This window comes from Neophocaena asiaeorientalis, unplaced genomic scaffold (genome assembly GCF_003031525.2).
Source record: "Neophocaena asiaeorientalis asiaeorientalis breed wild unplaced genomic scaffold, Neophocaena_asiaeorientalis_V1.1 scaffold634, whole genome shotgun sequence".
Taxonomy (NCBI): domain Eukaryota; kingdom Metazoa; phylum Chordata; class Mammalia; order Artiodactyla; family Phocoenidae; genus Neophocaena; species Neophocaena asiaeorientalis.
In genome coordinates this window covers 1,152,424-1,175,846 of record NW_020173971.1, presented here as the reverse complement: position 1 = coordinate 1,175,846, position 23,423 = coordinate 1,152,424, and the positions used below count along the sequence as shown (strand labels likewise).

General features: G+C 43.1%; 1 long non-coding RNA gene across 1 annotated transcript in view; it reads left to right on the top strand.

Moving 5' to 3' along the window:
* Positions 1–22,677, top strand: part of LOC112404973 (uncharacterized) — a 99,286-nt gene extending 76,609 nt beyond the window's left edge. The window contains exon 3 of the long non-coding RNA XR_003004249.1: positions 22,186–22,677. This is a non-coding gene — a long non-coding RNA (uncharacterized LOC112404973). The remainder of the gene's footprint in view (positions 1–22,185) is intronic.
* The last annotated feature ends 746 nt before the right edge of the window (positions 22,678–23,423 follow it).

Below are 23,423 nucleotides of genomic sequence, written 5' to 3'. Positions count from 1 at the left end.
CCCGGACCCCAAAAAAAAAAAAAAAAAAAAAAGAATGACTGTATCTTCAAATGAACTTACTTACAAAACAGAAATAGATGCACAGACATAGAAAAGAAACTTATGGTTACCCAAGGGGAAAGGGCGGGGCAGGGATGGATTAGGATGGGATTATATGCATATATATAAAATAGATAACCAACAAGGACCTATTGTATAGCACAGGGAACTATACTTAATATTTTGTAATAACCTATAAGGGAAAATAATCTGGAAAAGAATAGATATATATAACTGAATCACTGTGCTGTACAGCTGAAACTAACACAACATTGTACATCAACTATACTTCAATTTAAAAAGTTATGGCAAAAATAAAAGAATGTTTGCATCTTATCATCCCACCAAATTTGAAGTCACAACTCCTCCCCAGCATCTGGCACCATGTAGACCAGAAGTAGGTGCTGAAAAAAGCTTGGTGAGTCTGACTGCTCACTCCATGTTGGTGCCTGGGGGGAAATGAAGCCGAATCCGGCACAGACCTGCCCACTGGGGGCCTGTGCTGACTTGGGGAAGTGTGGGGAGGGGACTCCAGCCTGCGACCAATCCTGGGTCTGACGGACGTTGCCAACAGTGGCTTCTACTTACCACCCATCTGTTCAAGGAATCTTGTGCGCTCCTAAGATAATTTTTTGCTCCTGACAGAGAGAGAGAGAAAGTACTGTTTCTTACTGCAGGAGACTTGACTTCTTCATTTCACAAAAGCAGCAGCGAAATGGCTGTTGACTAAAATTGTGAACTTTGCCTGATGGTCGTCGGTAAGGCAGCAGGCCCTAAAACAGGGGCTGGTACTGATAAATACTGAGTAAGATAGGGGCTGGTGCTGGTCAAAGAAGTGCTGATAGCAGGTTCTCTTTGATGAACACTTAGTTACCTGTAACTCCACTCTGTATTTATAGCACAATATGATTTTACAAAAGGTCTCTGATGGAATGTTATATGGATTTCAGGCAAAATGATTTCTCAAAAGACTTGTAAAGTCATAGAAGCTTAACCTTGATATAATGTTAAGCAATAAAAACAAGTTCAAATACATAAAGTTTGTATGTACAAAGTTAATATATATGTATGTACACACACATATATACATTTGTCTATATCTGCATCTACATACTTAACACACACACAAAATTAATAGGAAATGCCCAGTGTTAATAGTGGTTTCCCTTAGGTCATGGAATGATGTGACTTGGGTTTTCTTCTTTTGTATTTCCAAATGCTTTATAATGATTGTGTATTATTTTTCTACATGAATATATATTTTATGATCAGAATATGAAGACACAATTGTTTTTAAAAATAGGGGGTGCTGGTGGGATGAATTGGGAGATTGGGATTGACATATATACACTAATATGTATAAAAGAGATAGCTAATAAGAACCTGCTCTATAAAAAATTAAATAATAAAAAAAATAATGAGCTGAAGCCTATACATGATAATAATGTATTTGAAAATGTCACATGTGGGTTGTATCACAAACATCCCATGTTTTAGAGATTGCCCAACTTGGTTATGGTCATCCAGGAAGCTAATGGTGGGACTGAGAATTAAGTGTGGGGAATTCTGAGGAACTCGGCCGTCTTCTGGCAAGCCCTTGCCCATGTGCCTAAAGAAGACAGACTGATGACATCTCTTATTGCACAGCGTGTGTGTCATTTGTGGGGACAGGAGATGGAAGCTGCAGGGAAATACCTTCCAGGGAAGTATCTCCCAGGCGGCTCTCACAGCACCCACCTGAGATGGAACGCAGGCTTCATGAATATCGGTCACCAGCTTTTTGTAGTTCAGAGTGACTGTTCAGCTTTGTTCTTTCTTTGTGTTACACTGGGATCCAGTTGTTCATTGGCACAGAGAAACCGAGTGTTTTCACTTTGATCCATCTGCTGGTGTATTTATTTATCAGCATATTTGCAGGGAAGACTGCATGCAAAAGACGGTGTGGCAGAAGAAGTGAATTCCGGTATGGGCAGTGGGTAGGTGTGCAATTGTACTATTCTATCTTCTCAGGCCAGGGATTTTGATGTGAGGTGGGAATGCTATTAAAGTGGTCAGCATTAGCAAGAAGAAAGGGTTGTCTTGGAGATGTGCCCCTCTGAATAATCAGAAGGACCCGGGTCTCCATCAGATTCACTCAGTGACTTATGCTGCCCCTCCAAGGTGAAGCTCAGATGCTACTGGGGGGACAGTTGGTGGAGGAGGGCAGAGGGAACTATGGGGTCCGTGACGCAGAGGGACAGAGAGGGAAGATTATTTTCCCATGCCCATCGAGGAGTTCTCTGGGGGGATTCCATGGTGAAAATAAAGAATCCTTTTGACGCTGTAGATACGCCTAACCTGCTAAAAGTAAGACTTCTTTCTGATAATGGACTCCGCCTTCATGCCTTACCAGGTGTGATGGGCAAAGTGAGGGGTTAGAGATCCTAAATTTCTGCACGAAGATCCACGGAGGGGAGTCAGCTTGGCCTTGCTGAGTGCCTGCTGTGTGCTGTCCTCAAATCAGGCTGTGGAGACGAGGAAAACCGTTTACCTTCTGGGGCGGTGGAGTCTGCACTTCTGTGAAGCCTGGGACTCAGGCGAAGCTCCTGCCAAACGCCTCCTCTGCAGTCCTTTAGAGCATAGAGTTTCCAGGATGAAGGCTGGAGGGAGCTAGAGAATATGATGCAAAGTCTGGTTTATATAAATAATTATTTATATGTTACCGTATTTTGTTTCTGAAGTTTATATATGCCTCTATTCTTGAGCGATTGTCCAGTTATTTTAATGAAATGGAGTAAATTAAGTTGCATAAATCAAGTCTCAAATTGCATTTGGTGGTTGCAACATAATTATTCACAAGTTACTGTTATCAGTATTAAAAACATTCATAGGTTATAGGTTTTAGAGTTTATGAAAGATTTGCATAAACTGTATCTCATTTAATACAGCAAGCCTATGAAGTAGGGATTTTTATCCGTCCTTTACAGATGAAGAGAGTGAGGCTCAGAGGGTGAGATGCATTCAAAGCCATACAGCGAATAAGAATCAGAACTGGGATTTTTAACCCTTCATTTCTCACTGTAAGCACAGCATTCTTTCCATCTTTCCATTCTTCTCCTCCTTTACCTCTTGGGCTTGAAATGAACTCTCCCCTGGCTAACTGGATAAGGCAGACTTTCTAGCATGGAATTGGTGGCTCAGAGCTTAGGGCATCTTTCTCTCTTCCTATCATGTTGATTTGCAGATATCAAGGAGAGATTCAGGATGGTGGGAGAATGAGAGCATATTGTACTTCAGTTGTAACCACACTAGTTTCTCCATTAATTTACTAAATATTTACTCTATGCCAAGCACTGATCTAGGCTCTGGGGGGTACGGTGGGGAATGAGGCAGATGTGGATCCTGCCCTCAGGCAGCCTAGAGCCTCACAGGGAAGACAAGTATTAAAGAAGCCATTATTCACCCTACTGAATGCTATGAAGAGGTGCACCATGCACCTTTATACAATACGGGGTCTGAGACAGGAAGATCCAAACTTGGCGTATCTGGTAAGGCTTCCAAGAGAGAGTGATGTTCAAGCCAAGAGTAGAATTAGCTAAACAGAGTTCTAGGTCATGTGGAATGAGACACTTTTGAAGAATTGAAAGAACGTCAGTCCAGCTGGAATGAGTAAAGAGAAGGATATAGATAGACCAATGAAAGTGAGCTGGGACCAGGTTATGAAGGGAATGCAAAAACTCCTACCTTTATCCTAAAAGTTATGGGAAACAATTGAAGGATTTTTAGCAGGAGTGTGACATGATCAGATTTGAATTTTCAAAGTATCATTGTAGCCGAACTGTGTATGACAAATATGTGTATGAGTTTTGGACTTGGTGAGTTTGAGGTGGCTGTGTGACACCCAAATGATTGATGGGCAGGTGGGCAGCCAGAGCTTAGGAGAAAGTCTAGGGTACAGAGGCAGATGAGAGAGGGTTTGGCATAAGTGAAACCAAGGGAGTGGATGAAGTCTACTTGGGGCAGAGGTAGAGAGAGAGCAGGTTCTTAGTAGCTATCTATTTTATACATATTAGTGTTTTATTCTACAAACATTTATTGACCATGATGTGCCTAGGAGTATTCTAGTACTTGGGCTGCAGAATGAAAAAGATGAAGATCCCTGCTCTGTGGGCTTAGGTAAAACAGAAATACTTCAGAGAAGAAGAAGAAGAAGGAGAAGGAGAAGGAGAAGGAGAAGGAGAAGGAGAAGAGGAGAAGAAGAGGAGAAGAAAAGGAGAAGGAGGAGGAGGAGGAGGAGGAGAAGAAGAAGAAGAAAGAAGAAGAAGAAGAAGAAGAAGAACACCACTGTCCTAACGAATTCCCCAAAACTACGTAGCTTAAAAGAACAGAAATTTATTCTCTCACAGTTTTGAATGCTAGAAGTCCAGAGTCAAGGTGTCAATGGTGCCATTCTCTTTCTGAAGGATCCAGGGGAGAATCTGTTCCATGCCTTTCTCTTAGCATTTTTCGTTACCAGCAATCCTTGACATTCCTTGCCTTGTATGTGTATCACTCCAGTCTCTGCCTTGTCATCACATGTGTTCTCCCTGTTTTGTCTGTCTCAGTGTCTCTTCTCCTCTTCTTATAAGGACACCAGTCATATTGGATTAGGGTCCACACTAATTCAGGATGACCTCATCATGTTTTTTTAATTTAAAAAATTTTTTTGTTGAAGTATAGTTGATTTACAATGTTTCAGGTGTAGAGCAAAGTGATTCAGTTATAAATATAAATATATATATATTTATTCTTTTTCAGGTTCTTTTCCATTATAGGTTATTACAAGATATTGAATATAGTTCCCCTTGCTATACAGTAGGTCCTTGTTGTTTATCTATTTTATATATAGTAGTGGGTATTCATTAATTCCAAATTCCTAATTTATCCCTCTCCCCACCTTCCCCTTTGGTAACCATATGTTTGTTTTCGAAAGTATGACCTCATCTTAACTCCATTCCACTTGCATAGATCCTATTTCCTAATAAGGTCACATTTACAGGTACTGGGTACAGTTACCTTACAGGTATTGGTACAGTTAGAACCTCAACGTATCTTTCTAGACGACACAGTTCAACCCATAACACCTGCTAAGCAAATAGTAGCTGACTAATTATTATTTGCTGAGTAAGTAAGTGAAATGAATGACATGTGATTGGATATAAGATGTGTACCTAGTTTCATGAGACTGCTGTTGATCCAAAATGGAGGAGTTTGGACGATGCCTTATCAAGGGTGGCAAAGCTTGTTGATTGAAATGCTGATTTGATTTTATAGGGCCAGGCAATGGAGGATTATAGCTTACAGTTTGAGATTTAAGAATTTTAGATTTTCAATTTATCTAAAGATGTCACCATATTTTTGTCCCTTGATTCTGTAAAAAATGACTGTTAAAAATACCATTTGCCAGCTTGGAACACCCAAGAAGCGAGTCTGTGGTCTCCGAACAGAGATTATTTTTCTCGAGTTAATGCCTTTGAAAGTGGCAGTAATGGACTCAGGAAAGCAAACGTGGAAAAAGCTATTGTTAAGGTGAGCATCATTTTCTATAATCAAAGAGTCTAGATATAGCCTCTATGATTATATATCAATGCCATAGACAGCATCTTCCCCCTGAACTTCCTCAAGTCTATCAGAAACATGATCCATTACATTTCTCACCTTTTCACAGCTTCATCAGAGGGGCTGTTATTTTGGTTCACCAGTAGGACTGAATCTGCAGTGAAGAAATCTAGGAGGCTGGTTTCTTCTTAAATCCCCCATGCTGGGCCCTGTAGGTGGACACAAGTGCTGTGCTGGCAGGTACTAATGGCTGTAGGCAGCGTGCTTTGCAGGTTCAGCCTCTTTAGAAATGCGAGGCATTCCTAGACACCTAGCAGCCTGTGCTTCTGAACCCCATCTGTTACAGGTTAAGTTGTGTCCCCTAAAAAGAGACATGGAAATCCTAACTCCCAGGACCTCAGAATGGAACCTTATTTAGAAATAGGGTCTTTGCAGATGTAATCAAGTTAAAATGAGGCCATTAGGGTGGGCCATAACTCAATATGACTGGCATCCTTATAGAAGAGGGAAATTTGGACGGGGACTGAAAGAGAAGGCCACGTGAAGACAGAGACACACAGGGAGAAGGCCATGTGAAGACAGATGCAGAGACTAAAGGACTCCAGCTCAAGCCAAGGAAAGTCAGGGGTTGTCAGTTCCAGAAGCTGGAAGAGGCAAGGAAGTATTCTCCCCTTCCTTTAGAGGAAGCACGGTCCTTCTGACACCTGGATTTCGGATTTCTAGCTTCCAGAACTGTGAGAAAATAAATTTCTATTGGTCTAAGCCACCTAGTTTGTATTTCTTTATTATGGCAACCCTAGGAAAGGAATACATTATTTCTTTCACCAACGTTTATGTGTCCTAAGTTTCCTTTCTCTAGGTCCTTGCACCCTGTTGGGTTAATTATTACTAAGGTATTTGCAGTTGTTGATGGCATCGTGGGGTGTGTGGGGAGTCGCTGAGAGCCGAATGCTCTGTAAAGGGACCTTGTCTGGCAGGTCACCCTCAAATGTGGTAATTGAGGAGAGTTTAATGAAGGGAAACACAGAGGTGGACAGGGGTAAGGGAACTAACAGGGATGGTGAGGGATGACTCCTACCAACTGGGGCTCGTAACAAAGGGTGCCATTACCACCCCTTAGCCTGACAGAGGCAGGGGAGGGACAGTCACCAGAGCCAGGGACAGCAGTAGCTGTGGCCGTAGGAGGTGGCTGCCTAGCAGGATCTGCGTGGCAGGGAGGGAGCCAGGGGGATCAATTCCTGCTCATCCTCTTCTCCCATCCTCTGATATCTATTAGCTTCACCCAGCTGGAAGCTGGAGGGCAAGAGAGCCTGGGGGTGCAGGCTATAAATGTCGGTCTTCCTGGGCTACAAAGAAAGGTGAAGCAGGGTAGAGTGAGGCTCCCAGGATGGGGTGGTGGTGGGGACTGTGCACTGACAATGCCAGATGGGGCAGGGAGCCAGCTGTTAGCAGCCGCCCCTCCCTGGCTTTGATCCACTTGTCCAAGGACATGCCTGGTATGAAAGTCCCCCTTTCGAGCCTATTTGCGTTTTGGTGGCACATATTTTTATGTGAGAAGTAGCTGTCTCTGAATGCTAGGTTCTAATGCAGATTCTTTCAAAGCTCAAGGGTGATGGGGCAGAGATGGAGGGAGAGAAACCTAACAAAAATGGGACAGATAATGGTGGATTGTTAGCTTGGAGGCAAGGATTGCCAGAAGGAAAATACTGACTAGGGATGAGGTTAGAAAGCGACAGATCGTGTGCTAAGGGAAAGAAGGTGAGGTGGATTCCAGTTAATGGATAGAACGAGCTAGAGAAAGACGTGGAAAGATGACCTGAATGCAATCCCGGGAGAAATCAGTGCAAGGGATTTCGGAGTGTGAAAAACGGAGAGAACAAAATAGTATCTTTCTTACCGGGTTGTGGTGAAAAGCAAGTGAGTCAATGGATGGAACAGTCCTCTTTAGCTCTGAAGCACTGCATACATATACAGTGTATAGCAACAATCACTATAACAACCATGTAGTTGAGGGTACAGGGAGATGCCGGAACCATTTCAGCTAACCTGATGGATTGCATATAACTACTCATTGTCATTTTCACCTGTAACAAACAAAGGGGACTTCATTTCCTCAACGAAAGGTAGAGGACTTGGGTTATAAAGTAGGGCAGATCTAAGAACAGAAACCAGCCAACTGAGATGGAAAAGTTTGCAACTTCAGCTTTTTCAAACTCCTGGATTTGTTCCCTGTTTAATTCATCCTAAGAGAGTCTCACTGACTTGGTAGTTTTCAGTACCTAACTGACTGCCCAAGAGGAGATGCTTCTGATTACCCCATGAGCAGGTGTACAGAGGAGAGCCAGGGCCATACTTCCATTCCTAAGGAGAGACCTGTTTGATTTTTTTGGTGTGGCCACAGCAACAATAGGTAGCAATCTCAAAGAGCTTTCAACTGAGGGTATTTCAAATCCCATGTCTCCATCTTCCCCCTTCTTTAGCTCCCAAGAAGAACATTCTCTGGCTCGTTAACTGCATCTTGGATGATGCCTTCTCTGTGATTTTTCCTGGTTCCTTCTTTGCTTACTCTTTATTTTATTTTATGTTTTTACATCTTTATTGATTTAATCTTTTGTCAGTTGTTTCATTTGCAAATATTTTCTCCCATCCTGAGGGTTTGCTTACTCTTTAAATGTACCTTTTGTCAAAGTTTTATCTTCCCATCTTTTCTCTTCTTGCTCGGCTTCCCTTTCTGAGGTGGTCTCACTTATACTCACTGCTGAATTTCTTACGGTGAATGTAGATTTCCAGTGGTCTTCTGGATATCTTCACACGCATTTCTCATCAGTAACTAAAAATGACCACATTTAATTTAACACCACACTTTCCACCATACTGCTTCTCTTGCCATATTTACCTATCGTGACTCTTGGGACTTCTACCCTTGTTGTCACTTGGGCGGAAACCTCAGCCATCTTCCATTGCTTGTTCTTCCATTCTCTCTAGAATCCATTCTCTCTTGACACCCAAATAATCAATTGCCAAGTCCTGTCCTTTCTTCCCTTGAGCTTCCTTCCCAACCCAATACGCTGGTTCAGCTCTAATTTAAGTACGTACTAACCTTTCTCTGGATTATTTCAGTCGCTTCTTGACATATCAGATTTCCAGCCCATTTCCTTCATTGTCACATGAGTCATCTTCCTACAAACAGGGCAGATAGTTCTACCCCCTCAGTATCTTCAGTGTCTCCTTCTTGCCCAAAGTATCTGGTTCAGTTCCTGGCTGTGGCTTTAAGGCCCTCCAGGATTGAGGCCCGACCTGTCTTTCCAGCTTCCTCACCCACTGTGCCTGTCTCTGCACCTACACATGTCACACTGCACTCCTCACCCTTCCCTGAACTTGCCATGCAAACCTCTATGTTTTTGCTTATGCTGTCTGTGGACTCTTCCTGCTTCCATTCAAATCCAGGTCTCCACATAGCTTTCCCTGAGCCCCCTAGTTGGAATTAATCATTCCTGTACTTCTCTTCTATACTTCTTCTTTAAATTTATTTATTTATTTTTGGCTGAGTTGGGTCTTTGTCACTGCACGTGGGCTTTCTCTAGTTGCAGCCATGGGGGGCTACTCTTTGTTGCAGTGCGCGGGCTTCTCATTGTGGTGGCTTCTCTTGTTGCAGAGCACGGGCTCTATGTGTGCAGGCTCAGTAGTTGTGGTGCACGGGCTTAGTTGCTCCGTGACATGGGGGATCTTCCTGGACCAGGGCTCGAACCTGTGTCCCCTGCATTGGCAGGCGGATTCTTAACCACTGCGCCACCAGGGAAGACCCTATACTTCTTCCTTTCACATTGCTTTATATTATAGCTAGTTGCCTTCCCTCCAGATTGTATGCTTCTCAAGAGCAGCCACTGAATTTTATTCCATTCTGTATCCCTGTGACTCCATCCCACAGAGCTTCACACATAGTGGCCTCTCGATAAATGTTAGCAATTGAATGAATACTATTCAAATCCTACAATGTGGGTCATTGAGAGGCTGATTTTGAAGGCTGTATCATAGCTTCAGAATTCCTGATCTTTCTTCGCCCCAGCCAAAAGTTCAAAAGAAGATGGTTTAGTCACTGAAGAAGTAGCCTCTGGGAAGTCTGAAACGGAAACGCAGCTGTACTCCCATTTCATTTTGTTCCTGTGGTTTTTGTCTCACGGCCTTGACTTGAAATTTCAGTTGGAAACTTGAAATGCAATGAAAATAGTTTCTTCTGTGTCACCCAATAATAAGGCTATTGAAACCCTTCATTTTCACGTAAACATTTCTCTTGAAAATCTACTCTGCTAAAAAGTGGGGCTAATTCAACTGCCACCCATGCGGATGTAGTTGTGAGGATGACTTTAAATGGGACATTTTTAGACTCTCAATATGTCAACAAGTTAAGAGTTTCATTCATTTAAAAAATGTAAATAAATGCAGCTGCATCTGGCTATACGGACAATAAAAGTGAGATAGTGGTGGTGCTAAAGCAAGTGGGAAGATGCTCTGAATTGAGAGAGACGCCCAGCTTTGAGGCTAATTTATGGAGCATTAATGAATATATTTAGAAAACTCATGCAGCAAAACTCATACCTCCAGCTCATGTTCTTTTCACTCTGTGAGCTCGCGGAATTCATCCCGACAGCTTAAGAGCAACAAATAAAGAATGGGCTGCCTACCAAAACATCAAATGGTGAGAAAAGAAAGTCACGTTCATTAAACACGCATGTTGGAATTCTCCGTTACTATACTTAAAATAATTATATAACTTCATATATCCCATTAGAATCTTTTGTTGAGTTAAGCAGTGTTCAACTTTCAAAATCTAGATTTCCAGAAATCAACTTGAAATCTGTTTGTTTGAAGATATAATGCATTTTCTCCTAAAATGCCATTATAAATGCAACTAGGTACCCAGGCTGGCCCACTAAAGCCATTTAAGCTTAGAATATTGATGCCATATTGTATATTTGCAAGGAAAATTAGTAAAAAATATTTGCACTGCAATATTAGCATTTATGTAAGTAATTTAATCTCTCATCCTTGAAATTGATTAAGAAAGGTTTTCCTCTTTACTAAATGATATTGCCTGTGGAAAAATAGATTTCATTATAGGAGGATGAAAATAAGGTTGGTATTGTAGTGGAGAGTGAAGGGAAATTTGGACTCTTTCCCAGGCTTTCTAATTTGATGCTATTGGCTCTTGATGACATTACATTTCACTTCCAAATGTGGGGCCTTCCTTTTTCCTCATATGAATGTATCACTAGCACTACTTTAAACTTATCATTCATGATGGGGGTCATTTTTCTTTGACTCACAAATGGAAGAAAAAGGGGAAAAAAGGGAGGGATATTTTCCTGAGGTAACTGAACAAAAAATTACGTGAGAGGAAATGAGGAGAAGAGGCTCTTAAGAAGAGTATGTGTGGGCTTCCCTGGTGGTGCAGGGAAGCCGATGCAGGGGACACGGGTTCGTGCCCCGGTCCGGGAAGGTCCCACGTGCCGTGGAGCGGCTGGGCCCGTGAGCCATGGCTGCTGAGCCTGCGCGTCCGGAGCCTGTGCTCCGCAACGGGAGAGGCCACAGCAGTCAGAGGCCCGCGTACCGCAAAAAAAACAGAAAAAAACTATCTCAAGCATATTCCTAAAAAAAAAAAAAAAAAAAAAAAAAAAAAAGAGTATGTGTGCATATGAAAAACAAATTTCCCATATCGGTAAATTGAGCTGAGTCAGCAAAAATGAAAGGTTTCCCCCCCCGCCCCCCGCCGCCCTTAAAGAAGAAAAGAGCTATTCATTAAATTTGATGGTTCCCTGCCATGCTATTACCTCCTGAAAGTCAGGGACAAGCACAGAAAGGAAACAGCATGCCACTGGCTATTATTTTTAATGGGACATTCATACATCAGTTGTTTGTAACTGAGATTTACTGCTCTCTCTCGCTAACAACTTTAGATTTTACAATTGTGATTTATTTCTCTTTCATTTTTCATAAGGTAAACTACGGTATTCTCTTTTTTAAAAATTGTATCCATCTCTCACTCTCCCTAACCATTATCTCAGATCCAACTTGCTCCTCCTGTTTAGATAACACTTTTCTCAGACCTTTCTTCAGCCAAGAGTTCCGTGGCTTCCCATTTTCTTCACAAGTGGAAACTTTTCTGCCAGGTGTCCCGATTCTCCATAATAGGGCCTCCCCCTTCGTAGCCAAGTCCACGCCTCCTCCACTTCCCATCAGATCTTTCTGCTGTGATTTGGCCAGGATCTTTCCGGTTCTTTGACAATGCCACAACCATTCCAGCTTCTGTGCGTCATCAGCTCATGTTTCCCTTCCTGTAATTCATACTTTTTCCTCCCCTGGCCATCTACATTCCACCCACATGTAGGAAACAACGTTTGGGGGATCTAATTCTACTTATAATCATTTTAGGCACATGAGACCTTAGTAGTGATGTTTGAACTACATGACCCAGCCTTCCGAGTTACCCTCGATTGGACTAAGAGAGTATATCTGACCCCAGATGAAATGGTCAGATTCTCTGTCCCTGGAGTTTGGAAATGAAACTGAAAATCAGTATGAGTGTTTAGATCTGGAACGTGTAAACTTAGGAGCTGAGGGTCAACCACATCCTCTTTTGTGGAAGAGAGACTATGGAAACCTAATGGTAGAAAGAGAGAGTATGCAACACTTAGGGTTCTTGGTCGAAAACAACAGAAACCAACTCTAGTTAACTTAAGCAGAGAATATTTATTTCAAGGATATTATGTAGCTCCTAGAATCGATGGGAAGGCTGGAGGGCCAGGTTTGGAAAATAGACAGGGATCAGGGGAGACTAGGCAGTCAGAGACAGCCAAGGTGTCTGCCCAGAGACCATCTGGTTGGAATGCCACCCTAGGCTCCATGTCCTGTCTTGTCTCTTACAGGACAATATAGCAGCTGCAATGATCTTTCTAAAATTTAACTCAGATTATGACACTCTCCTGCTGTTGTATAATGAAGAATTTCTTTGTTCTTTGTCCCAGGCTCCTGGCATGGAGCTTCTAAAAACCCTTAAAATTTCCCAAGTGATAGAAATGCTGTTGTTATTCATGGTGGGTCTTGGATCATTTATCCTAATGAGTTGGCTCAGGTTGGGAGTCATTTGGACCATGAAGCTCTGGACACCAAGGCTTAGATGAGCATCTCTGGTTGGTAAACACATCCAAGGGCTGGGAGGGTGACACATCCTGATTCCCTGGGGACGCTCCCAGACCACACTCTGTGTGTCTCTTCATTTGGCTGGTCCCGATTTGTGTCTTTTATAATAAGACTTCAGGTGTAAGTCTGGTGCTTTCCTGATTTCTGTCAGTTGTTCTAGTGAATTATTGAACCTGAGGGAGTCATAGAAGCCCCTGAATTTTTAGCCAGCTATTCAGAAGCGTGGGTGGCCTCGGGACCCTTGAACTTGCGATTGGCATCTGAAGTAATGCCAGTCTTCTTGGGGGCTATGGTGTCTCTGCTGACCCTGGGGGTTGGTGTCAGAATTGTATTGCTGTATTCGACCTGCTTAGCACTTCCACATGACTTTTACTGAAGCAGAATGAAATAAATCTTCACTGTGGCCTTGCCAGCCTTGACCCCTGCTGCCTCTCCAGCCCCGTCTCCTGCTACTTTCCTCCACATTCACTGCACTTCAGCCACAATGGCCTTTTTTCTGTCCCTTATACACCCCAAGCCGGCTCCATTTCAGGGCCTTGCCCTTGCTGTTCCCTCTGCCTAGATTGCCTTTCCTCCAGATCTTTGCCTGGACTTCTCTGAGGGTGAAAGTGCTGTTGGTCTTGTTCACCTCTGTACCCAAGACCTAGAACAGTGACTTGATTGGTTGACTGATTGTAGACTCATAGATGACATAAGAGACCTGGTGAATCTGTTCATTGTGATTTTGCTACCTACAGGATCAAATCTGAGGTCTAATGTTTTAGCTAGATTGGCTCTGTGGCTATAAGACAAGAGGTTCTCTTTTGCTGTTATAGAAACTTTATGGTTCTCTAACCCTGACATTAGCTGAGATAGTAAAGCCCTGAGCTTGTCATTTTTTTTTTTTTCCTTCTGCAAACTCACCAGTGTGTTCAGAAGCAGCCAGCCCGTCCAGAGCCTTTGCGTTCATCATTCCCACCCAAATGGTCACTTATAGCCACGGGTCTCCTCAAGCCTAGCCTCCTAGAAGCGCTTCATCCCAAGCAGCCAGTGGTGATAATTTAAGTAACCGTTTGCCACTGTGTACCATGGAGACCAGTATTCCATTTCCCACTGGCGTTGAGGTAATCACGGCATTCAAGCCAAGTCAGCTCAGATAACCAATCCAGGTTCCTATCTTTGAGTCAGTTTCCTGGGGCTATTTTAGGCGCTGAGCCTGAGTTTAGCTGGGGAAGCAAAAAACCACTCTTTGTTTTTTCAGTGGAGGGAATTTCACCCAGGGAAATTGGTAACAAAGGGCTTGGAGCAGTGACAGAGCACAAAGCGGGAGGCTGAGTTGCTCATTCGAGGAGGGCACTCCACCTCTAGGGCTGGGTGCACAAAGAGAACACGCTGTTACCCAAGCCCGCGACCGCGTGCTGCTGCGGCTGCCGCTCTGGAACCGGCTGCCAGGGCAGGAACAGAGCAGGAGCCCAAGAGCCCTCCCTCGCTCCTGCCGCTGCGGCTGCCGCTGCCGCTGCTGCTTTTGTCACTGCTGTCACTGTTTCTGTTGCTCTTGCTGCCTCTGCCACCAGACCTTTCATCTACTTTCCAGTCTCCTCCCAGGGATTCCCACGGGCAGAACCAGCTGCCAAGGGAGTCTGGAAAATGTAGCCTCAGGCCTCTGGACCTGGAGGTGGAAAGGAAGTGGAACAGGGTGAGTGTTCGCTGAAGGCCACAGCTTCTACGTGGCACAGGCTCAAGGGTCACTCCCAGGCGAGCCTTCCTTGCCCACCCAGACCGGAGCAGACTTTCAAAACTTTCTGGACGTAACCCTCACAGAATTTCCTATAGTTTGTTATTGTATATTATATTGCATATGTACATAGATGTGTATGTATATTTCACATTTGTATGTATTTATATCAGTTTCTGTTTTCCCTGATAGATGATTCTGGAAGGCAGACCCTATGTAAGTTTTGCTCTCCAGTGTCTGCCGCGCCTACATATAATAGACACTCATAAACGTTTATGGAATAAATGAAGAGCTCCAAACACCCACACTTTACTGCTCGTACTTCATCATTCTCTCTCTTCTAGTCTTAATTCAGTTCCATCTATCATATTTCAAACCCCACAGTGAACTGTGAGACGATTAGTAAGAAAGTTTGCTGTTTAGAAGGGTTCTTATCACCTTTTTTTTAAAAAAAAATGCACATTTCACAACAATGTGACACTCCAGAGCATTTCAGTCCCTCCAGACTCCCTGCCACTCAGGGTAAACTTTCAAGTCTGTGTGTCCTTCTTCTTAGTCCAGCATCAGGCCTTGAAGATCTCAGGTGGCATTAAGTTTAGGGGCCAGGTTGGGAAACTAGGTGCTATCAGGGAGGGCATAACAGCAATAGATGTAAGAACAGACATCAGAAAGTCCCAGGCTGGGGGGGAGAGGGGAACAGAGGAGGGGAAGGGCCCTGTGGCATTGGATGAAGGTGTGAAGCAGGGAGCAACTTCCCCTGAATCAGCTTGAACGATGGGCCTCTGTAAGGCTAATATTTGGCTTCTACAACATGCATTAGTCTGCTAAGGCTGCCATAACCAAGTACCGTAGACTGAGTGGCTTAAACAATAGAAACGTATTTTCCTACAATTCTGGAGGCTGAAGTCCAAGACCAGGGTGCCAGCAGGGTTGGTTTCTTCTGAGGCCTCTCTTCTTGGCTTGCAGGTGGCCCCCTTCTCACTGTGTCCCCACGTGGTCACCCCTTGGTCCATGTGTGCATATATCTGTGTCCAGATTTCCTCTTCTTATAAGGATACCAGCCATATTGAGTTAGGGCTCACCCATATGACCTGTTTTTAACTTAATTACCTCTTTAAAGGTCCTCACTCTAGATACAGTCACATTCTGAGGTACTAGAGGTTAGGATTTCAACACATGAATTTTGGGGGAACACAATTCAGCCTATGACATCACACCACCACGCTTTCCTTCCTTCTTGCATATTTGCATATCTCTTTTATGGAAGCTTTTCTCAAACTGAAATCTCAATATATTCTTGTGCTTGGTATTCATTGAGTTTCTTGGATCTGTGGGGTTTATGAAGTTTTCAACAAATTTGGAAAACATTTTAAAAATACTTTTTCTGTCCCTCCGCCTCCTCTATTTTTGGATTCTAGTTATTAGGCTGCTTGAAGCTGTACTACAGGTACTTCATGTTCATGAATCTTTTCTTCTGCAATTTCTAATTTACTGTAAATCCCATCCAGGGTATTTTTCTTCTTCCAGTTTTATTAAGATATAATCGACATGCAGTGCTTAAGTATAAGGTGTCAACATAATGATATGATTTACACACATCATGAAGTGATTACCACAGTAAGTTTAGTGAACATCCATCAACTCAAATAGAAACAAAATTAAAGCAATAGAAAGAAATATTTTTCTTGGGATGAGGACTCCTAGGATTTACACTCTTAACAACTTTCATATATAACATACCACAGTGTTAATTATATTTATCATGTTGTATGTTAACTCCCTAGTACTTATTCATCTTATAACTGTAAGTGTGTCCCTTTTGACTGCGTTCACCTAATTCTTTCTCCCCCCAACCCCTACCTCCGGTAACCATAAATCTGATCACTTTTTCTGTGAGTTTGTTTGTTTGTTTTTTAAAGTATAATTGACCTACAACACTATGTTAGTTCCTGTTACACAACATAGTGATTTGATATTTCTATATATTTCAAACTGATCACCACAATAAGTCTGGTTATAATATGTCGCCATACAAAGATATTACATAGGGACTTCGCTAGTGGCGCAGTGGTTAAGAATCCGCCTGCCAATGCAGGGGACAAGGGATCGATCCCTGGTCCGGGAAGATCCCACATGCCGTGGAGCAACTAAGCCTGTGCACCACAACTACTGAGCCCATGAGCCACAACTACTGAGCCTGCCTGCCACAACTACTGAAGCCCGCATGCCTAGAGCCTGTGCTCTGCAACAAGAGAAGCCACTGCAATGAGAAGCCCACGTGCCGCGACGAAGAGTAGCCCCTGCTCACCGCAACTAGAGAAAGCCCGCGCACAGCAGTGAAGACCCAACCCAGCCATAAAAAAAAAAAAAAGAACCTGCTTATGCTTTTAAAAATATATATATATACATTACATAGCTATTGACTGTATTCCCCACAGTGTATATTTCATACTCATGACTCATTTATTTTGTCATCTAGGGTATTTTTAATCTCAGACATTGTAATTTTCATTTATAGACATTCACTTGTGATCTTTAATGTCTTCCGTGTCTATATTTAACAAGCTTAAAATTCCCTTTAATTGTTTGATCATATAAAATACACTTATAGCAAGTGTTTTGATATCCATGTTCACTAATTCTATCATCTTTGTCGTTTCTGCATCAGTTTCAGTTGATTTTTCTCCTTGTTATGGATTGTATTTTCCTGCTCCTTTGCATGCCTGGTAATTTTTGATTGGATACCAGACACTGAATTTTGCCTTGTTGGGTCCTGGATACTTTCGTGTTTCCGTTAAATATTATTGAACTTTGTTTTGAGATGTGCTTTTAGTATTTGTTAGGTGGGATCAGAGCAGCATTTAATCTAGGGATGATTTCCCCCAGTACTGACACAAAACCCTTCTGTATACTGAGGCACTGTGAATCATGAGGGCTTTCACTCTGGCTGGTAAGAGCAGGAACTATCCCTGTCACTGTCTAGGGTTTGTTCTTTCTAAGCCTTTTTTGTGATTCTTTTCCCAGTCTTATTCTTTTCTCACACATGAGCTTATCAGTGCTCAGCTGAAGGTTGGAAGAGGACCCTCTGCAGGTCTCTTAAGCTCTCTTTTCTGTGCAGCTCTTTCATCTTTGGTACTTTGTCCTGTGGAAACTAGCTACCTTGGCCTTCCTGTACGACCATATTTGTGTCCTCAACTCAAGGAGACCGTGGGGCTCTGCCTGGTTTTCCCTTTCTCCTTTCTGAGCCACAGCCTGGATACTCTCTTAAGACAATAAGGCGGGCCAATGTAGGACTCACGTTTGTTTTCTGTCTCTCAGGGATCACTGTCCTTAGTTGCCTGATGTCCAGTTTCTTGAAAACCATTTTATACAATATATTTTGTCTACTTTTTCTGGTTGGTTCAAGCAGAAAAAAAATAAATAAATCTGGTCTCTTTTACTCCGTCTTAGCTGGAACTGGAAGTCAAATTATCTACAGTTACCTTCTTATCTTTAAGTATTATATTTAAACTTACATGTCCTAGTCTATCAACTCCAAAAGTGAACCAGCATCTTAACTCTCCCAATGAAATGTGAAAACATTTGCACTCGCATAGCACCTCCCCCTTGCATCTCCCCCAATATATTATCATCAAATGATTATTATTTTAAAATTGTGTAGCTCTTCTTCCAAGATTTATAATGATGCCATCATGTTTCGTAACTGTATTTACCAGTTAAGATTCATTTCTATGTTTAACTGAATTCAGGTCATCACTAGTTTTTTTTTGATACTTTGGCTTCTCCCTGCATAAGTTCATTATTTTGACTGTGAAGTCCACTGTCGAAGGCAGAGTACTTGTGCCCTTTACCTTGGTGAATTTGCACTTGCTTATATTTTTAGCTTTTAGGCTAAGCACACCTAGAATGGATCAGTCTCTCCAAGTGGACTCATATTGACCAATTTCATGAGAGATTCATAAGAAATCTAGTATGCTATTTTGTTCATTTATAGTGAAAATTTTAACTCCTTTCAAGACCAAGATACTTACATTCTCTGGTCAGCGTATTGTGTCTCAATAGGGAAGTTTACGCAGCAGGTCAAATTTTTCCCAAAGCTTCTAAGTTCTTGTGTAATCACAGCAAGATAGTTGTGGGTGTGAGTTGCGCTTTTAAAATATTTAAAGACATCGGGTTCAGAGCACCTATCTCCACTGTAAATTTGTCCCCGTGGTGTGTACACAGGATCTGTGGCCCAAGGCATCATCTCCTTTCCTGGATATCTCGGGTGAGTGCCCACAGTTACCTCTGACTTTTGTTTAGTCTGTTTCATTGCTAATTTGATGCCTTCCGTATTTATACCATTTTGTCTGCTTCAACTTTGGATCTGTAACAATACCACAAGAATTTGCCTGTTTATACAGTGTTTGGTCCTAGCAATGCTTTATCTTTAAGATATTTTTTGGGTACATGTCAAACCTTATCCATTAAGTGCTGAGTGTTAGTTTTACTCTTTCCGTTTTGGAGGAACTTAGCGGTTGCCTCTCTGACAACGACCTCGTCTTTCTCGGAATGCCTGCCTGTTATTTGTTACTTGTTCCTGCCTTGTTCTGCTTGTTTCCTTTTGTAATAATGGTCTTATTGTTCCCAACTGTCCCTATCTTGAGAGATGTCCTATATGTATTGGAATTCTACTCGGTATTTAGCACAACATCTTATACAGAGAAGGTGTTCAATCGATACTTATCAATTGGAATAAAAAGATAGGTTCCCTGATCTCCTTCTGTTCTTTGTCATCTGAATGCCCAGATCTAGACTGATGCCCCATGTGTTCTTAAAAAAAGGGGATTTGGAAACCTATTTGAGTCCACTTAATATTACAAGGCATGGGCGACCCAAGCCACGGGGGAAGATAGAGGTGAGCGAGTGGGAAGGAAAAGGAGCTAGCGGTTCAAGAAGGAAAATACACATGAAAATGCCAAGACATGTAAATTGGGCATAAACGTCCAAGTTTTGTGAGTAGATTAATTATGATGCCTGTTCAGAGTATATCTGAGCAGCATTACTTAGTTATTGCCCATCCTAAATGCAGCCTAGAACCCAATTATTTCAGCTACAGTTTCTTGGTGGAGTGGAGTAACAGGCTTCTATTAGGGGCTGATCAGTTCTGCCCACGTTCCTATATGAAACAGTGTTCAGATGAAACCCAAAGGATTCCGATGCCAAAGAACAGTGAGATAATGCCCACTGTGTATGGCAAGAGACTGTAATCTCACCGGCCGTCGGTGAGGTCTGGCCTCAGGAATGCTGGCAGAGGGGGACGTGGGAGCATGGACACGCATCCTCATTCATCCACATCAGCTCTGGCCCTTCCCCTTGTTCACCCCTTTTCAAGGCTCTGCCCAGGGGTAATCACCTTCTGACTTACCTCTTCCACTCCAGGTGTGCTGGGTCAGGTGTGCTTGTCATGCATTCCGACACTACGCTGTGCTTCCTGATATTGTAGCCCTAAAACCACGGAACCATAATTGCCCGTTTACTGCTTTGTCCCTCTCAAGGGTGGGACTGTGTCTTATTCATCTCTGAATATAGTGCTGTTGGGCTGCACCCCACAGACCTGCCAGCCTTGTAATTGCCCAGCTGCAAGACCTAGGAAGCGCCTAGAGACAGCAACAGAGACGTCAGTGTTTTATTGGATAGGGAATCTTTCGATGTCTGAAGCAAGGTCCTGGAGCGACCGTGTATGGCGGACAGCAGGCAGGACCTGGTAGCAGTCTTGGCTACTTGGGGGTGGGGGTGTGTGGTGGAGAAGGGGGCTACCAGTTATAGTGGGAACTGATGTCAGGTTGGCTCATCAGTTACCAGGGAAACCAGCAGAGGGGCACATCCCTCACTGCCCCTCGGGTTGATGACCTGGGCAGATGTTTTCCCTTTGATAAACTATTGCAGTGGAGCTGTTCTGATCTAAAGATTAGAACAATCACTAGCTGGGCTGGGGGGGGCAGGATGTGGGCAGTTACGGATTAAGCTTTAGGATTAGGAGGGAAGGTCAGTCTTGTGAGTAGGGTGTAGGTGAAGCAGGGACTGGTCGGGCAAGGGATGTACAGAGACCAAGAGAACAGTCATCGCGAGTGGCCTGACCGTACAAATGCTTAGCACATAGTGATGTTGAAAGAGTTGTTCAAGGTGTACCTGTAGGAAGACCATTAGGGTTAGAGGATGAGCGGGTGACTCTGAGACACTAGCTCACCCAGCTGTTACAGGACAGACACACCCTTGATGACAGAGATGCTGAGGCTTTTCCAGCCCACAAATATGACATGTCTGGAATGCACCGGTAAGTGGAGTACAGACTGTCCTGGGATTTGGACCATCTTAGATACTCAGTTGGAGAGAGATGTGAAAGGTGTGCTTGCTTTTTGGGGACTCTCGTGAGCTTATTTGGCCCTTCTAGCCAGGTGGGCCTCTAGCCAGTTGGCTTGTTTCCAGCCACCTTTGCCTGGTGATGCTTCTCAGCCTGTAACATGCAGATTGGGTTTCTTCTCCCCTGGCAAGAATTCCTTGCTGTTCACTCCCACAGCCAAATATGGCCATCCAGTGCAGGATGGCCACATTGTGAGTTAGTTCGAGGTTTGGGGGACCCACCGCATTCACCAGGGTTTGCTCTCTTTAGATTGCGGGCATCTCTCCAGGCTGTTAGGACCCTCTGCTCCCATTGTCCTCCCACCAAAACCACTGCCAAAACTCTGCTCCCCTCTCAGAGGTAGCATTGCCAATGATTGGATGTGCATTCTTTCAGTCCTTTTTCTATGCATGTATACATGTAACATACCAAAATGGGGTTTGGATTTCTTTTCTTTCTTCTTTTTACAAATGAATTCATACTACAAATCCTTTGGTTCTAGGGTTTTTTTTCCTTCCTTCCTTCCTCTCTTCATCCCTCCCTCCCTTTCTTCTTTCCTTCCTTCCATCTTTTTCTTCTTCCACTTCGTTCCCTCCCTCCCTCGCCCCTTCCTTCCTTGCTTCCTCTCTCTCTCTCTTCCTTTCCCTCCTAATAAAATGGATGTTTATAAAGAATTATCTTGATCTTCTAAGGGTCTATAAAATACTTAATTTGAAAAAAAAAAAAATACTTAATTTGCATTCAAGTAATTGATACCTCTGTAGGAAGCATCCATTTGCCGCAGGTCAACTACGCAGTTTGTTGAGGATTAATTAATCAAGTAGTTTTGCAAAATTTCTCTTTTTTCTCTCGTAAGCATAAATAATCCACTGCAACGGGGCCAGAAAACCATTTCAGAGACAACAGGGCAAGAAGACTCCATTGTGAAAGTCCTGTTTGTGACCTGGATTTCTAGCTCTCTGCTCAATTCCTATGTGTCCCCTGGCCCTGAATACCCACTAGTGTTCTGCCTGGAAACATGCCCTGACCTTGTCTGGGAGAAACGTGGTTGAAGAAGTGTCTCTGCCTGCTTTTGTGCACATTCACCTTGGAACAACACAAACATGATTAAACACTGGGATGGGGTTCACATGGCAGATCCACATTTCTGTGAATAAATAACATTTAGTCAACATTTACTATATGCCAGCCACAGTTATAAGTGCTTTACACGTATTAACGCAGTTAATTCTCCCAATCTTTTAAAGTGGGTTCTATCATGCTCCTTGTTTTACAGATGAGGAAAATGAGGCTCAGAGAGGTTGAGCCACTTCCCTCAGGACACGCAATGAAGTATGAAGTAAAGATTTGAACCGGAGCAGTCTGACTCCAGATCCTGTACTCATAATCATGGAAAGTGTTGCCACCAAATGTAATTATGGTTTAATGAAGACCGACAACATTTCAGTCATTGTGTGAAGAACTTGGATCCGGTGATGCCTTTAATGGTCCTTTGCAGATTCAGGACAACACTGGCCAGGGCTGTTTAAAGATCCTAGGAACTCTTTCCTTTGGAGGTTCTATCCTATATCATTTAAAAAAATAAAATGCTACATGAAATGTAAATTTTTTTTGGCTGTAAATACTTGGAAGACCTTTAAGAAATAATTTTGCCTTTGAAGTAATCAGGCTATGAACAATTTACTTAATTCACAATTGGCTATGATTTCTCATTCATACTTGGAATTCTTGTGAAGAAAGAAAGCCTAACCTATAGATCTTTTTTTTTTTTTTTTTGCGGTACGTGGGCCTCTCACTGTTGTGGCCTCTCCCCTTGCGGAGCACAGGCTCTGGATGTGCAGGCTCAGCGGCCATGGCTCACAGGCCCAGCCGCTCCGTGGCATGTGGGATCTTCTTGGACTGGGGCACGAACCCGTGTCCCCTGCATCGGCAGGCAGACTCTCAACCACTGTGCCACCAGGGAAGCCCTATAGATCATTTTTAAGTGTAATGAAATTTTTATGAATATTAATTTAATAAATGAGGTTGACATATTACATTTTTTAGGCATTTAATTAAATATTTATTGCTTGTGGTCTTCCAGTGTTCTTTTCATAGTTTTGAGTGAGATGTGTGTGTGTGTGTGTGTGTGTATATAGATAGATATAGATATATAGTTATTTTTGGTGGTTTTTTTTACAGTCCTAAACCTTTCCCTTTCCTTTGAATGGACTTGTAGACCCAGCACTGTGGCTATGGGACCTAATGAACATGTTCATTCGTTCGTGCTCCTGGCCATACTCCACGTCTGCTTGTTCCCTACAGCTGACCGTAAGTAGGCAGAATAACTGACCCCCAACTCCAGGCGGCTGGCTGTAAGGCCCCTCCTACCCCAGATGCGTTACTCACTGGCCGCTGGTGGTGTTTTACAGGGACTCAGCTGAGATTGATGAGGAAGAGTGGCTGTACCTTACAGCAGGTACAGTATGTTGATGTTGCCACCAAGTGCTCCTTCATTCAGTTCTTCCAGTTTGT